Source organism: Penaeus monodon, chromosome 5 (assembly GCF_015228065.2).
Source record: "Penaeus monodon isolate SGIC_2016 chromosome 5, NSTDA_Pmon_1, whole genome shotgun sequence".
NCBI classification, from domain to species: Eukaryota; Metazoa; Arthropoda; class Malacostraca; order Decapoda; family Penaeidae; genus Penaeus; species Penaeus monodon.
In genome coordinates this window covers 29278831-29294751 of record NC_051390.1, presented here as the reverse complement: position 1 = coordinate 29294751, position 15921 = coordinate 29278831, and the positions used below count along the sequence as shown (strand labels likewise).

At 41.9% G+C, this 15921-nt stretch overlaps 1 protein-coding gene across 1 annotated transcript in view; it reads right to left on the bottom strand.

Annotated features, from left to right (window-relative positions):
• The window catches only part of LOC119573150 (insulin-like growth factor 1 receptor), a gene marked incomplete in the record, with an annotated part of 105500 nt that overhangs the window by 62122 nt on the left and 27457 nt on the right, over positions 1-15921 (bottom strand).

The window sequence follows — 15921 nt, the reverse complement described above, 5'->3', positions numbered from 1 at the left end:
CAAGAGCGTGGCTATGCTGTGTGCTGTGCTCATGCCCCTGGCGAACCCGTGGAGATGTTCATGTGGGGGTCCCATTTTCCATCGGAGCCGGTTCAGTACCATCCTCGCGGCAGTCTTGGCCAGACAGCTGAGGAGAGAGATGGGGCGGTACTTCCCCGGCTCCTTTGGTTTAGGGATGGGAAATATGGTAGCCCTCTTCCAACTCTGAGGTAGAGTGGAAGTTTCCCAGGACTTGTTGATGAGTTGCAGGAATGCAAGCTCACCTACTAGTCCCAGGTGGGAAATGATGGGGTACGAGATCCCGTCAGAGCCCGGGGCTGGGTTACAACTGGCTTTATATGCATTTCTTAGTTCCCTCAGAGAAAAGATAACGTCTGAGTTATCGGGTTCGGCTGCCCTTTCTCTGAAGTGAGCAAGTCTGCCTGGTTGTAGGCGTTCTTGTCTTGCCCTCGGTTTGGCTGGCAGGCTGTCGCTACTCGTTCTCGCAGAGAACTCGTGCGCCAGTCTGTTGGCCTCTGACTGGGGGTCATGGTGCGTGCATCTCGGGGCTGAGCGGCTGGTAGCTTGCTTGACCCATTGCCATAGCTCTAAGAGGGTGGTATGGTGATCGAAGGACTCACACCATTCCAGCCACTTTTCTTGCCTGACTCTGCTGGCATTTTCCTTGGCATCCCTGACAGCCTCCCTTAGGAGGGCTAGGTTGTCAGGGGTTCTTTGTCTTCAGAAATGTTTTCAGCACATATTTATCCTGTGGTTGACTTCCCTAATCTAGTCATTAAAGTACCAGGCATCTTTGTGAATTACAATCAGGTTTTCAATGTGTATTAACACGTAGTTTACCTTAAATTGCTAAATAACCCAAATAATAATCCAATGCAATGAAAAGGATCATAAAATTCATTGCTGTACTCAATATGTCTTAATTAAAATATCTTTTGCTCAGAGGTAATGACGGTGGTGGTGCAATCTCGTCTTGAGGTGTTACCAAACAAAAAAAGGAAACCAATTTTAACCCTCACCGAGATTGATTTAGCCCATTTTTCACTCCATATACATATGCAAAAAATTGACTCGCAAAGACTATAATCAATAGCTTAAAAATGTATCCGTAATAAAATAGGCCTAATAAGAATAACTCAACAGTAACGACTCAACTTCGTGGCGATTAATATGCTTGCGACCTCCACTCATCTTTTAACATGTTATAGTAGCCGTTCTTACATCCCTAATACATCTCCATAATAAAATGAAATTCAATTAAAAGGATCATGGAACTCTTGTTGTAGTCACCATGACTTTATTTTGACTTACTACATAAATATAAATGAGATAACCACTCACATGTTTGTATGTATCATCTTATACAAGTAACAGCTGAATTACTGAATAGATAACCACTCACATGTTTGTATGTATCATCTTATACAAGTAACAGCTGAATTACTGAATAGATTGAATAGTCGCTGTTTTTATGTTACTTCGAGAGCATTAATAGGATTTTCAACGCAAATGCATAAGATCAAAAGTGAATTTGGGTTTCCTTCCCCACGTGTCGTTATCCCAGCTATGTCTTGCTAATTAGCCTCAAGGGGCATTATAATACTTTTCCAAACGTGTTCCTGCCTTATTTCTTTAATTGATAATTCTTTTTGCAATCTATAATGCAAACTAGATGTTCGGCTTTCCCTTAAGGCTCATGTGTATATTTATATACATACATTTACCAGTCTGTGACCTAGAGGCTGCAGTGGCCAAGTGGTTAGAAAATTGGACTCAAGACTGTCACGAGGGCAATCTGAGTTCGAGGGTTCGAGTCAACGGAAGGCGTGTTGTACCCTTGGGCAAGGAACTTCACCTCGCTTGCCTACATAGGCACTGGGTGGGCAGGCCAGCCAAAACAGTGCCGGTCCCAAGCCCGGGTAAAATGGAGAGCGTTAGCGTCAGGAAGGGCATCTGACCATAAAAGCTATCTGCCAGAACCTGATCATCATCGCGACCCCATATAAGAATGGGATAAAGTTAGGAAAAAAAATTATTGTGACGCCGCGGTGGCCGAGTGGTTAGAGCATCGGACTCAAGACTGTTACGATGGGAATCTGAGTTCGAGGGTTCGAGTCACCGACCGACGCGTTGTTCCCTTGGGTAAGGAACTTCACCTCAGTTGCCTACCTAGCCACTGTTTGGGCAAGCCAGTCCAAGTCAGTGCCGGTCCCAAGCCCAGGTAGAGAGGGATGGTGTCAGGATGGGCATCCAGCCATAAAAGATATCTGCCAGAACCTGATCATGGCAACCCCATATAAGAATGGGATAAAGCTAAGAAAAAAAAATCTGTGACCTTGAAGTGCACTCCCTTTCTGCTATAAAAAGAAAAGTGTAAACATCGATTATGGCTTCTCCGTTTTATGATGTAAGAAAAAGACGAGTCAGCACAGAATGCGGACTAGCTCTTCAGTAAATTATCCAATATTTATACTTCCTAACCCCCTAGAAATTGTCTACACTACCTGCTTACAAGTATACAGGAAAAAAAGGTTCTATGCAATAGTAACCCACTTTGCTGGTTATTGTAATTTTGTTTATCAGGAGCTATCTAATATATTTAGTTTTGTGTCCTAAGAATTTAACCAAACTTTACTTCCTGAACACTCCGCTCTTATCTTTCTCACCCGTCTACAAATATGAGGTAAGAGATGGAACTAGAGAAGTTGTAATCTTTTGGAGACGGTCACTATGCCCACGGACTGTGGTAATTTACTTTATTGGGAAATGCGCACTCAGACACCACTTTTTAAGTAACACATGCATCTATTTTCTTAAATCACCCTATACAAAGAGAGACAAATATTTTTACACTGGCACTGAATAAATCTTGCTACTCGACCTCTTCAATATTTTCTGGGTTCAACTTAAGGAAATTCATAACATATGAAGAAAAAATTACATATCAACACATCCTTTGGCTATAATTTTTCATTGTGTCACTAATTGCTGTAGTGGCGGAAACAGGTAAAGACCGTTTTAAGCTATTTTTATCTTCAAAATCAAAACCCTTTCCTTAATTGTTGACATATTTTTTCTCCTCTAGCAACTGGCTCTTTATCATAACAGTAACCGCCTGGTCGCTAGTTTGCTCGATCCGCGGCAACAAGCGATGATCGCACGAGTGGATGGCCGCTTGCTATTTGCCACGCCACGATCACGTGAGCAGACGACTCCTCATGATTCGCCAGGCAAGCCACGCCCCTCAATCACGCGAGGGGTGGTCGCTTGTGACTGGTGTTTCCTTGTTCGGTGATTCCTCACCTTCATGTATGCATATGCCTAATCCTCACTTGTGAATGAACTTTTGATGAGGAAACACCTTGTTCAAAATGCAGCAGCCCGGGGCCTTTCATCTCGCTTGACATTGTTGAGTTCAAAAGTAATTTGAAATAAAGTAAAACCTGTAATTACAGATCCTTCCGCACCTTCAGTGCTTTTGCTTTTGCAGGTGACACGAGGCTACAGTAGGCATAGTCAGCTACTGGAGAATGCAACCAGGCTTCTACTGGGGGGTTAGAGGACAGAAAACTGCCTTACTCTCTTAGCTATTGCTGTACCAAAAGTTAAGAGTTTTTGATCCCTTCAGGACTACGACTTTGAGCCAAGGGGTCGTACCTGGTCCGTTACCCATGATGAATGATACCCCAGCTACCCCTTCTCCTCCTCAAAGAAGACTCATGACCAGTCTTTGACGAATTCGACTATGAACAACCAAACCCCCACTAATGACAAAACGAGACCACTTTTCAAAATCCCCTCTGAGAATGCAAGGTTCGCGAATGTAAAATGCATGAATGAAAATCAATTGCTTTTGAAAGTGAACCCCTTTATCATCTAAAAGGTCCTTGATGGTCAAGTGGATTTTACTTTGTCAAAAATTGCGAGATGAAAGCCTCCTTGTTAAAGTACACAATAACTCCCAGCTTAAGGATTTACTTGAGTTAACGCAAATTCATGATCTTCGAGTTAAAGTAACTATTCCTATTGGCTCAAATGCCTAAGGTAGTAACCTTTCACAGGGATTTGAGGATGATGGAAGAAAGTGAAAGTGACCTTTGCTTTAAGTAAAATCCCTGAGTATGTCAATATTGGATATGAACATGTCCAAGTAAGACCTACATCCAAAAGCCAATGCATTGTAATAGATACCAAAAATTCGGAGACACCTCATTTAGATGTATTGATAAAGGCATCTGTAAATGTGTTGAAGCAAATGACACCATCACATGTACTAGCCAGAGTTCCAAATGCTAACTGTGGAGGTCCCCATCAGTCAGAATCTGCTGAGTGCAGCATCCTGAAGAAGGAGACTGAAACATTAGCATATATGAGAAGGCATGAAGTTAGTTATACTGAAGCTAAGAAGAAAGTGGAAAGTTTGACACACAAACCTGATACTTCCTATGCTGCAGCGGTAACTAATATCACCCCTAGTGCAAGTAATGTCAATCAACAGCTTGCAGCTAAGGATAAAGAAATTGCCAAACTCAAAACAACCGTTAAAGAACTAAACATTAAAGTTTGTCAGTTGACTTAATTGGTCAATCAAATGGCTGCATCAACCCAGGATAAACATCCTAAGGAGGCTGATACCGAATCACAGTCTGGATCCCACCTCCCTGTCCAGGCGACTCCCATGAGGACTTCGTCTGGCTTGCGATCAGCTTCTCGAGAGAGAAGCAAATTGCAATCTGTCAGTTGTCTCCCTCGCCTGGAGGTGCAGTACATGGAGGCTTCTGTCTCCAAACCATCCTGAGAGAGGTCCCCAGAAATAAAATTAAAACTGGTGGTCAAAGCACTTCCAAACCTCATAAAATGTAATGTTTGCATCGACCATTATACAATGGAACTGTCGAAGTCTTAGATCTAAAGTAAATGACCTTAAGTTATTAGCCTTGTCCTATGCTCCCGTATTATAGTTCACCAAGAAACGCACTTAACACACCTCGTCCCTGAGGAGGTCATTTCACTGAGGAACTACCATTTATGTTGGAAGGATCGTGAGGGTAGGGGCGGAGGCAGAGGCGCCATGTACATCCACCAAAGCCTCCCTTTTACTTTGGAGTTTGTCACATGCAAAGTAAAAATTAATGGCACGTATCTGACTATATTTTCAGTTTATTGCGCACCTGATGGTGTGGTATTTTATGATGAGCTCTTTGCTCTTCATGATAGTCTGCCACAAAATAAAGTAATTCTAGGTGATTGATTAATGAGTCTGGTCCTTCTGAAGGATGGTAGTCCGACGCGGGTGGACGATAATACCGGTAATTTGAGCTTTATTGACCTATCACTGGTCTCTTCATCAATAGCAGCCAAGTGCTTGTGGCACACCATTGATAACTCTTTAGGAAGCGATCATCTCCCTATTTTTATTGAATATTCATGTGACACAGTGAGAACGCCTTCAGCACCCAAATTTAATGTAAAAAGAGCAGACTGGGTCACCTTCACAAGGAGCGTCAAACTCGAACTTGTTGGAGAAACCATTGATGATAAAGTAAGCAATATTCAGAATTTCGGTTTTGAAGCAGCATTGTTCCATGGTGGACACCAGATTGTCGCAGGGCGATGTGCCGACGCAATAACGCCTACAGGCTTTTCATAAAATTACATCACTAATGAGAATTTTTGCAATACAAACAAGCAAGAGCTAGGGCTTGTAGAATAATAAGACAAGCAAAAAGAGACTCCTGGTGGAGCTATGTCTCTACAATTGACTGCAATACAAAAATATCAGAGGTTTGGTCCACTGTCAATAAAATAAATAAGAAAAAAATCTTTCAAAATTAACATCCACGAGGATACTAATTTCGATTCACCTAGAGACATTGCTAATGCACTCGCCAAGCAGCTCAGGCAACTACCATCCCGCATTCCTGACCATCAAGGAAGTGGCTGAGTTGCAACCTATTCAGTTTGCCACAGGAGAAGACTTTGATTACAATAAAGATCTAACAGCTTGTCCAAGCCCTAGAAGCCTGTAGAGGAGCATCCCCAGGCCCCGATGAGATTCGATATGAGATGATAAAGCATCTTAATCATGATGCCATGATGAAGTTGCTAGAAGTGTACAATAAAATCTGGAAAAGCCACACTTTTCCAAACTCATGGTAATCCCAGATCTGCCGCCTCCTACCGCCCAATTGTGTTGACAAGTTGCTTATGCAAGGTCATGGAACGAATTGTTAACAGTAGGCTATTGCATTTTTTCAATTCCAGTAATATGCTAGTTAACAAGCAGTGCAGCTTCCGAAAGGGAGGCCAAACTCTCGATCAAATAGTAAAGCTGGACAGTCATATTCAAAGAGGAATTTGCCAAAAAAGATGATTTGATTTCAGTATTTTTGATATAGAAAAAGCCTACATGACATGGTGATATGGCCTACTCAGAAAACTTTATGCTTTTGGATTACATGTAAACTTGCCTTGTTTTATTTAAATTTTCATCTCTGACAGAACTTTTGCTATCAAATTGTTTTCTGACAATGTCACTTTTTTGGACATTTTTGTCCAGGCAACTGGGGTCCCACAAGGAAGTGTCTTGTCACCAACATTATTTTTATGCATGATAAATGACATCTTACCAGCTCCTCCTTGGAATCTTAAATACTCACTGTACACTGGTGACTGTGCATTATGGCATTCCAGCAATAATGCAGAATTCTCGGCAAAATGCATCCAAATGGCACTGGATATGATTCATAACTGGGGCCTCCAGTGGGTTTTTAAGTTTTATACAAGAAAGAGTATTGTTATTTTTTCACATAGAAAGAGGCCGAACATCAGGCTAACTCTAGACAACCACCCAATACTTATTCAAAAATCTGCTAGATTTCTTGGTCTACTCTTTGATAGCAGACTCAATTGTAAAGACCACATTTGTCAGTTAAAAAATAAATGGTAAAGAGCACTAAAGTTATTAAAGTGTATTTCTGATAATAAATGGGGAGCTGATAGACCGTCTTTACTAAAGATATATAAAACCCTGGGTAGGTCTTAAGTAGATTATGGGTCAATCGTGTGTGGTTCAGCATCGAAAACAAGTTTGAAAGGCTTGGATGCTGTACAGAATCCTTGTTTGCATATGTGTGTTGGAGCCCTAAAATGTACTCGGATCAAGCGTCTTGAGGTGGAGTCAGGAGTACTTCCCTTCCGACTCAGACGCAGCCAGTTAGCACTGACCTATGCTCAAAACCCAAGTCACCCTAATGGCAATAGAAGCACTAGGCTCTTTGCCACGACCTCATCGAGAATGTCGGTATAGATCTCTCCACAATCGACCCCCCAAACAGAAGCCGCCTTGCCGCGGTGGGGGAGTTTGAGGTCCCAATTATCTGGTGAGCCGGACCAGAGGGCTACTCATACTGGAGGAGTCACCAGTGAGGGATGAGACAAAATGGCTTCCTGGTGCACCAAGGCCTATGAGAGGGACCAGAGGGCTACCCATACTGGAGGGGTCACCAGTGAGGGATGAGAGAAAATGGCTTCCTGGTGCACCCACCCCTGGTTAATTCCATCTTGGATCAGGGAGAACTCTCCCACCTGTGTTTGCGTGCGTGGCATGCCGTATTGCCAGGAGACAGGAGTCCTGGAGGTTGAGTGATACTGCACGTTGTGTCCTGCAGCTAGCAACACATCTCTTATGGTCCTCTATTCTGGTTAGACAGGTGACTTGATCAAGGCCCGGTCAAGTCAATCAGCTGGTCAAATATGGCTAGGGTCAAGCAGGTACTGTTCAGTTGGTAGCGAATAGGTTCCACGACTGCCATCAGTACTGTAATAGTGGCTGCCTATATTTCCTCATTACCCCTGTGGCTGCTGGGAGATTTTGAGCCCCAACGATAGCTTCCCCTCATTGGTCTCCATTGTGGGTGGGTGGGGGGGGGGGTGAGGAAATGAAAAATTCTAATTTGTATGAGCACTACAAATTTAAAAAGATCTAGCTCTCTCCCTGACGACCTATGCAATCTCCCAACCATTCCCTCTGGAATATCACGTGTCACTCTGGAATTTTTCCAGCTTCCAAAGGGCAAGAATGGGAATTGTAATGGTTCCTGGGCTCCCAAACCAGGTAAGAAGGGGAAAAGTTCTCCTCAATCCACTAAGGAAATCTTACCTGGTAAATATGAAAGTATTTCATATAGTAAGTACCTAGTAGTGAAGACCATTGATGTACAATCATGGATCTTGATATTTTTGAAGTACATCAGAAAATTGTTGAGGAATGTCAACATGATCCTCGCGAGATGGTAGCTAATAGTTGAGGTTTCATCACTTGACAAGAGTGACCATCTGTGTGCAATATGCGACATCCCGGGGGCTCAAGTTTCTTGTTCTCCTCACAAAACCCTCAATCAGTGTAAGGAAATTGTCTTTTCCCAAGACTTGATGAGGTATTCTGAGGAAAAACTGTTAGAGGAACTAGACCATATTAATGCAGTGGCAGTAAAATGTTTTAAGAAGAAAGTTGATGGTTTGGAACAGTCGACACCAGCTGTTTTAAGGAAAATGGACAAGAGTATGTGTAAAGTGTGGTACAACAGGTCATCAAGGAGATGACAACTGTCCAAGTCCAATATGCTGTTACCACTGCAAAGAAGCTCATGAAGCTTCATTAAAGCAATGTAAAAGGTACAAATTTGAAAAAGAAGTATTGGTAATAAGAAGCAAGGAGAAAGTTAATTTTCCAGAGGCAAAGCGATGTGCCCATGTGCTCTTTGCACAGCCAGGTAAATCCTTTGCTTTGGTTCTAGCTCATCCTCCTTCCCACCAACCCTTGCCCTCCAGTGCTTCTTACACCACACACTCTGCCACTTCCTTTAAACCCCAGTCCCCAATTGCTGAAACTGCCTCTGGTGAATTCCCCCAAAGAACTTCAGTAGGAGTGAAGGGTCTATTGAGGAGACTCCTCCTCCCAAAGTAAGGTCTTTGGAGCCATAAGGTAAGGCTCCAGAGGCCTCAACGGTGACAGCTCCACCTGCTACCACATCCACAGAGGCCTCCGCTGCTAGGCAGAATACCCCTGAAGCAAAGGCTCAGGCATGCCCTTTGCCCAGGCAAAGGAATCCTGAGCCTGTTCAAAAGACTCATTGGAGCCATCAGGCAGGGCTCTAGGGGCCTCAACGGTGACAGCTCCAGCTGCCACCACATCCACAGGGGCCTCCACTGCTAGGCAGAATGCCCCTGAAGCCAGTCAAAAGGAAGCCTGTGGAAACTAGTTCCACGGGTAAACAACCCCTCAAAAGATTCTCCTTAGTTCCTGGAAAGGGACAGTTTAAAGGTGTGGAACAAACCTTGACCACATGTGCTGCCAAACACCTTATGAAGAGCTAGTTTAAAGAACTGGATACCCTAATCCAATGGAACTGTCAGGGAATTCATGCAAAATGGGAAGAACTGTAACATTTGATAGCTTCATGTAACCCAGTTTGTGTATGCCTACAAGAGATTATGACCAGGGAAAATCATCCGATTTCCCTGAGAGGATTCCAAATTCATGCCCATTATGGGACCTTTGATAATGGACCTCATGGAGCAGTAGCATTAATGGTATGTCAGGATATTCCCTTCCAGGCCATCCACCTGCAGACAACACTGCAGGTGAAGCTGTGAGAATAGGCTTGACACGACCTTACACTGTCGCATCTATCTACCTTCCTCCACATAATCTCAACATAGATGATCTGGAAGATCTACTTGGGCAGTTGCCACATCCATTTCTATTCTTGGGAGATTTCAATGGTCGGCATCATCTCTGGGGAGACACTTTCTGCAACCCTCGAGGAAGGGCCTTGGAGTCCTTGTTCTTAAAAGTAGATGCAGTTTTACTGAACAGTGACACTCCCACACATTTCCAAATTCAAACTGGGACATCCTCCAATATAGATTTGTCAATTGGCTCACCTGATTCACAGTTGAACTTCACTTGGAAGGTCATGGAAGACTTACATGGAAGCGGCCACTTTCCAATACTTTTGCAGGAGGTGAATGGTATTCCATCCAAATGAGTGCAGAAATGGCGACTTGAACATGCGGACTGGAATCTTTATAGTATTCCAAGGATCTGTGAATGATTTCCAGTGTGTTCAAGATGCTGTTAATCACTTCACTTCACAAATTCATCTTGCAGCAGAAGCATCCATTCCAAAAAGTAGCGGGCATTACTGTCGACCCCAGCGATGTAACCTTGATCCATTACAAAAAGATCCGAGCCAAGGCCAGGCGAGTGCTAAAGGAGGCCAGACGGCCATCATGGAGACAGTAAGTCTCCTCAATTAACTCTGGGACCCCCTTAGCATGGGTATGGGACAAGGTGCGTAAGATCGCTTGAAAGAGCTCATCACTGTCACCACTTGCTTTGAGGAGAGATGGCATAATCATCACAGACATAAATGATGTTGCTAATGAGCTAGCTAAATCCATGGCAGAGATCTCCTCTGGAGCATCTTACACTGCCCAATTCTCCACTTTTCGGACTGAACAGTAACGACACCCAGTGTCATTCTTCAGTAGGACTGCAGCTCCCAGAAGTTCCTGTTGGACCTATTCAATAGGATCTACAGGGAGGGTACTGTGCCATCCCCATGGAAAGAGGCTATAATCATTCCTGTCCCTAAACCTGGCAAGAATGCTTCCACACCAGGAAATTACAGACCAATTTCTCTCACCAGCTGCATCTGTAAGCTGATGGAGAAAATGGTATACTTCTGGTTGACATGCCTGTTAGAAAAGGAAAACGTGTTGACCCCATATCAATATGGGTTTAGAAGATTGAGATCGACCACAGATGCACTTGTAAGGATGGAAACTGCTATACGGAATTCCTTTGCACAGCAACGTCACATGTTAGCAGTCTTCTTTGACCTTGAAAAGGCTTACGATACTACTTGGAAGCATGGCATACTCTTGAAGCTGTATGACATTGGTTTAAGTGGAGCATCACCTACCTTCATACAAAGCTTCCTTGCTAACAGGAAGTTTAGAGTTCGGGTGGGAAACAGTTTCTCTAACCTGGAAGATCAGCTGGAAGGGGTCCCACAAGGGAGTGTCTTAAGTGTGAACCTGTCTGCCATTGCTCGAAATGACATTGTAAAGGTTGTTCCAATTGCTGTCTTATGTAATCTGTATGTGGATGACTTTACAAGGTACTGCTCAGGAGGAAGCTTACAGGATGTGCAAGGACACATGCAAGCTGCAATAAATCTGGTTGCACATGGGTTCAATTTTTTCCCAAGCAAGACCATGGCTATACATTTCCACAAACAAGGAAAATTTCATCCTTCCCTCTATATAGGAGCAAACCCACTACAATTTGTCCAGGAGGTGAAGTACTTGGGTCTAATTTTTGACTCAAGGCTTACATGGGTGCCTCACAGTTAAAAGTGAAGGCTACAAAAGCACTTAGTATTTTGCAATTTCTTTCACATCTATCTTGGGGTACAGACCCCACAACGCTTCTGCGGCTTTACCTAGTGCTTATTCGTAGTAAACTTGATTATGGATGTGAGGCTTATTCATCTGCAACTCCCACTGTTCTCCGGATGTTGGACTTGGTTCATAATGAAGCTCTCAGAATCTGTACTGGGGCTTTCAGGTCTTCACCTGTGGAGTCACTGTATGCTGAGAGTGGACAACCACCTCTTTCATTACACCAGGACTACATGAACCTGATTTACTACACGAGACTACAAAGGATTCCAGGATCTCCTACATCCAGATTGGTTTTCAACCCCCTTGAGAATAGCCGACCCTATGGTAGGAGAATGATGAATCTTGTGGAAGATCTTAATTTAAATCTCACTAGGGTTCTGGTTGTTCAAATTCCCCAATTCCCCCCTTGGACTAATCAAGTCGATCTGGATTTGGTCAGAATTGGGAAAGGGGAGAGATCTAAAACAGAAGTCAGAGAGAAATTTCTTCAGCACATTTCTAAGTACCAAGGATCAGATACAATATATACAGATGGTTCGAAATCTGAAAATGGTGTGGGCTTTGCATCTGGCAGTCTTTCTCTGGCAGCATCGATCTTCACTGCAGAGATACATGCCATCCTTGCAGCAGTTAAGATGACTAGAGATCTTACGAACCGTTCTATTGTGATATATTGTGACTCTCGTAGTGCCATGCAAGCAATCAAGAGCTTAGACTCATCACATCCAGTAGTGAGGGAGGTTCAAGATTGGCATACACTGATGTCAACATGTAAAAAGATAACTGTGCTGGGTGCCAGCTCATGTTGGTATCAATGGGAATGAGCAAGCTGATCAGAAAGCCAAGGCAGCTGCCACTCAGCCTTGTGATGCTTGTTTTCTTCTCCCACACACCGACCTGAAACCCAGCATCAGGAGTTGTCTTCGTGATAAATGGAAGGAACTATGGAGGCATACCTCCAGAAACAAACTGCGAGAGATTAGAGATGACCTTGGCAGTTGGGTGACTAGCAGCCATCCCAACCGAAACGTGGAAGTTGCATTAACAAGACTAAATATTGGGCACACAAGACTGACTCATGAGCCAATGATGGCTAAAAGTCAAGCACTTTGTGAGGGATGCCAAGAGCCATTAACGATCGCACATGTAGTGGAAAGATATGCAACATTCTCAAATCAAAGACGTATGTACTTGTCTCCCCCATATATACTGAAAAATATATTGGGGACATGGTTTCCTTAGGGAGACTAATATTTTCATTAAAATATAATTATGCACAATGTTTATGCAATAATTTTATACACTTAGAGCGTAATATTTATGCTTTGATTTTTAATCTATTTATTGTTATTTGTAAGATGTTTATTGATGGATTTTTAAAGTTTTAAACATTTTAATATTCTATTTAACAAGGCACTCGCCGCTAATGACCTTAGCTGTTGACGCGGCAGATAATTTTAATTATTCAATCAATCTGTACCATCGATACCCTGGTTCATTCAAATATAGCACCATGGGAAACCCCCAACTTTTCTATCATGGAAGCCTGGCTTCCATTAGCCAAGGCCATGGCGCCGGAGGTGGAGGTACGCCAGAGGTTCAGAGAGATTCTTGTTAAACATCTTCCTTTTTTCATATATATATCGACGGCTCCACGGCATATGGTCGACTGAATGTGAACTAAAGTTCAGACTGCCGAATCATACATCGATCTTTCTCGCTGAACATTTTGCTATTGACAAAGCTATTGATTTTGCACTATCGACGACCCACGATAGAATAGTTATTTTTTCAGATTCATTAAGTTCACTTAAAGCTATTAAATCCTTAGAAACCACTAAAATGAACTACTGGGTAATATCATTTGTAAGCTAAATGGTGCCAACACATCAATCAAGCTAATATTGGTACCAGGCCACTCTAGTATCCATGGCAATGAGCAGGCTGACAACTTAGCCGAGTCAAATGGTGATCTGGACCTTAGCATAGTCCGTACAGATCTCAGGTGTTTTGTGTCTCTTATAAAAGCAAAAATACATCTCCTGTGGTACAGTGAGTGGACCAACCTACACTAGAATCACCCACCTCACTCCCTATATAGAAAGAAATTTTCCTCCACAATGCCCTCAGTGCGCCACCATCCTTACCATAAATCATATATTAACAATATGCCAAATTACAATAACAATAGACAACCACTCAAAAATTACCTACGAATAAAAAATATAGATTTTAAAACATCAAATCTTCTATCAAATGATGAAAAAATAATAAGTAAAGTAATCACTTTTCAGGGAGACAAAACTTTATGACCTTATATAGATTGATAGAATAAATGGATTAACAACCTTGGCCACATGCTGCTGGTTGATAGCCAAGAAATCCAACAAAGAAAGAAAGAAAAAAGGCCTAATCCTTGTAAAATAAACCACTCGCAGAATTGTCACCAATTGTTTAATTATCTCCTCAGCTCTGAAGGAACTCTGCATTTAGCCACGGCTACAAAACAAAAGACCCTTTTAAGATATGAATAGGACTTTTATGATATGAAAAATAAGTTAAGACGGTATAACTCGCTTGCCCCTCTTGTCATTGAGCTTTTATAATTTTACGTGTATTGGACAGAGAGAGAGACAAATTCGCCTAAAGAAGGGATTTCTGATCAAGAGTATATTCAACCCGAGGGAGTATAAGTACACAGGGCACCCTCAATGCGATGGGTCTCAGCAGGCAGCATGCGAATTTCCAATATGTGATGCGGTTATTTTTTTTTCTTCTTCTTCTTCTTTCTTTCTTTCTTTCTTTTTAATCACGTTATCAACACCTAAATATTTTTTTCTTAATTAAAATATTCTTTGCAAAATATGAAAAAGGAAAAATAAAGGTACTCACTTTTCTTGTTATATTAGATATTCGTGTTCTAAATAACAAATAAAAGTATTTGTTCTGGAAAAAAATGCATTAGTATATTTGAAGAGAGCCTTCTTACAAACCATGGAAATATATGGTTATCGTATTGCTATAATCTTAAGTTAAGTTTTAAGGAATTCAATAATTTGTCTTTCCTGTAACAGAACTGTTTATAAAACAAAAATTCCATTTGCTCATCAGTGCCTCTAAATTCCTCCCAATAGACCACAGATAGGGAATACTTCGACTCGTCACAAACTAATGGCCTCAGAGACATACTCAGTGACATACGGGCGAAATGAAGAAGAGGCGGAAAATAGAGCGACACCAGGGAAGTAGTTTCCTCCATTCGTGAAGAACGGGATAGTTCATGAATATTTTACCTGGAAATCGCAACCCTTCAGTCATTTGACCAAGGCATGTTCTAGATAGGCGGAACATTCTAGAATAACTCGCCTCTGTTGCTGGTCCTCATAGCACATCCTTTACACACCTGTTCGTTCCGGTAGCTCACAGTCTGCTATCCCTATCAAACATACCATATCTTATTGGCAGGGCCTCTCCCCTTCTACAGCTGCTTCTTCCCTCCACCCTCCCCTCGACTAAGCATGATGGTGTATTTACCGCGAGGAAGTAAAAGTAGTAATCATAATCATAAATATAGCTATAACACGACTCTGCACAACTCTAAATTTGTATAGACAGGGCTTGAATTGCATTTGGAGATGAATATAGTCATATGAAGCTTGGTTGTCCCATGTGAAGAAAACTAATATCTCTTCATCAGTAGTATAAAAAATATATATTTTTTATGATTACAATGCACAATGAACTCTGCAAGATCACAAATATTTGTCGCAATCATTTGTCAGAATAAAATCTGCACAGGTTGTTAACTAAGTAATTCAATCATTCATTCAAGTTTACTTCTCACTTTCCTCGCAATGTTTTTTCGTATCCCTACTTCCTTTTATGACACGTCATGTAACTTACATAAGGTGAATAGTTCTGCCCACATTGCATCTACTACAATCCTTTTCACTTAATTGCATTCTTATCCCTGCCACGGTGAGGGAGGGAGAGTAATTACCTGACGTGACTTCAATCGTTGTGCGGCTGGCCTAATGGAGGGGGTGGGAGGGAGTAGGTTTCTCCCCTTTCCACTGCTAACTTTTATTGATTATGATTGTCTCATTATTTGGAAGGGGTGATCACTCGCACTGTAATACAGCCAATTATTGATACAGTTACAAGTTCAGACATGATGAATAATGCGGTCATTCGCTGACCTGACTCACACCGGAAATTATTATTTCCGTCCTTTTTGATGATATGATATGGCGAGATTGATGTTTATATATGTGTATTATTATGTATTATATTATATATATATATATATATATATATATATATATACATATATATATATATATATATATATATATATATATATATATATAAACACACACACACACACATAGTGAGATTGGTGTTAATTAACCCTACATCCTGTTACGACAAGTTATGTACATACGT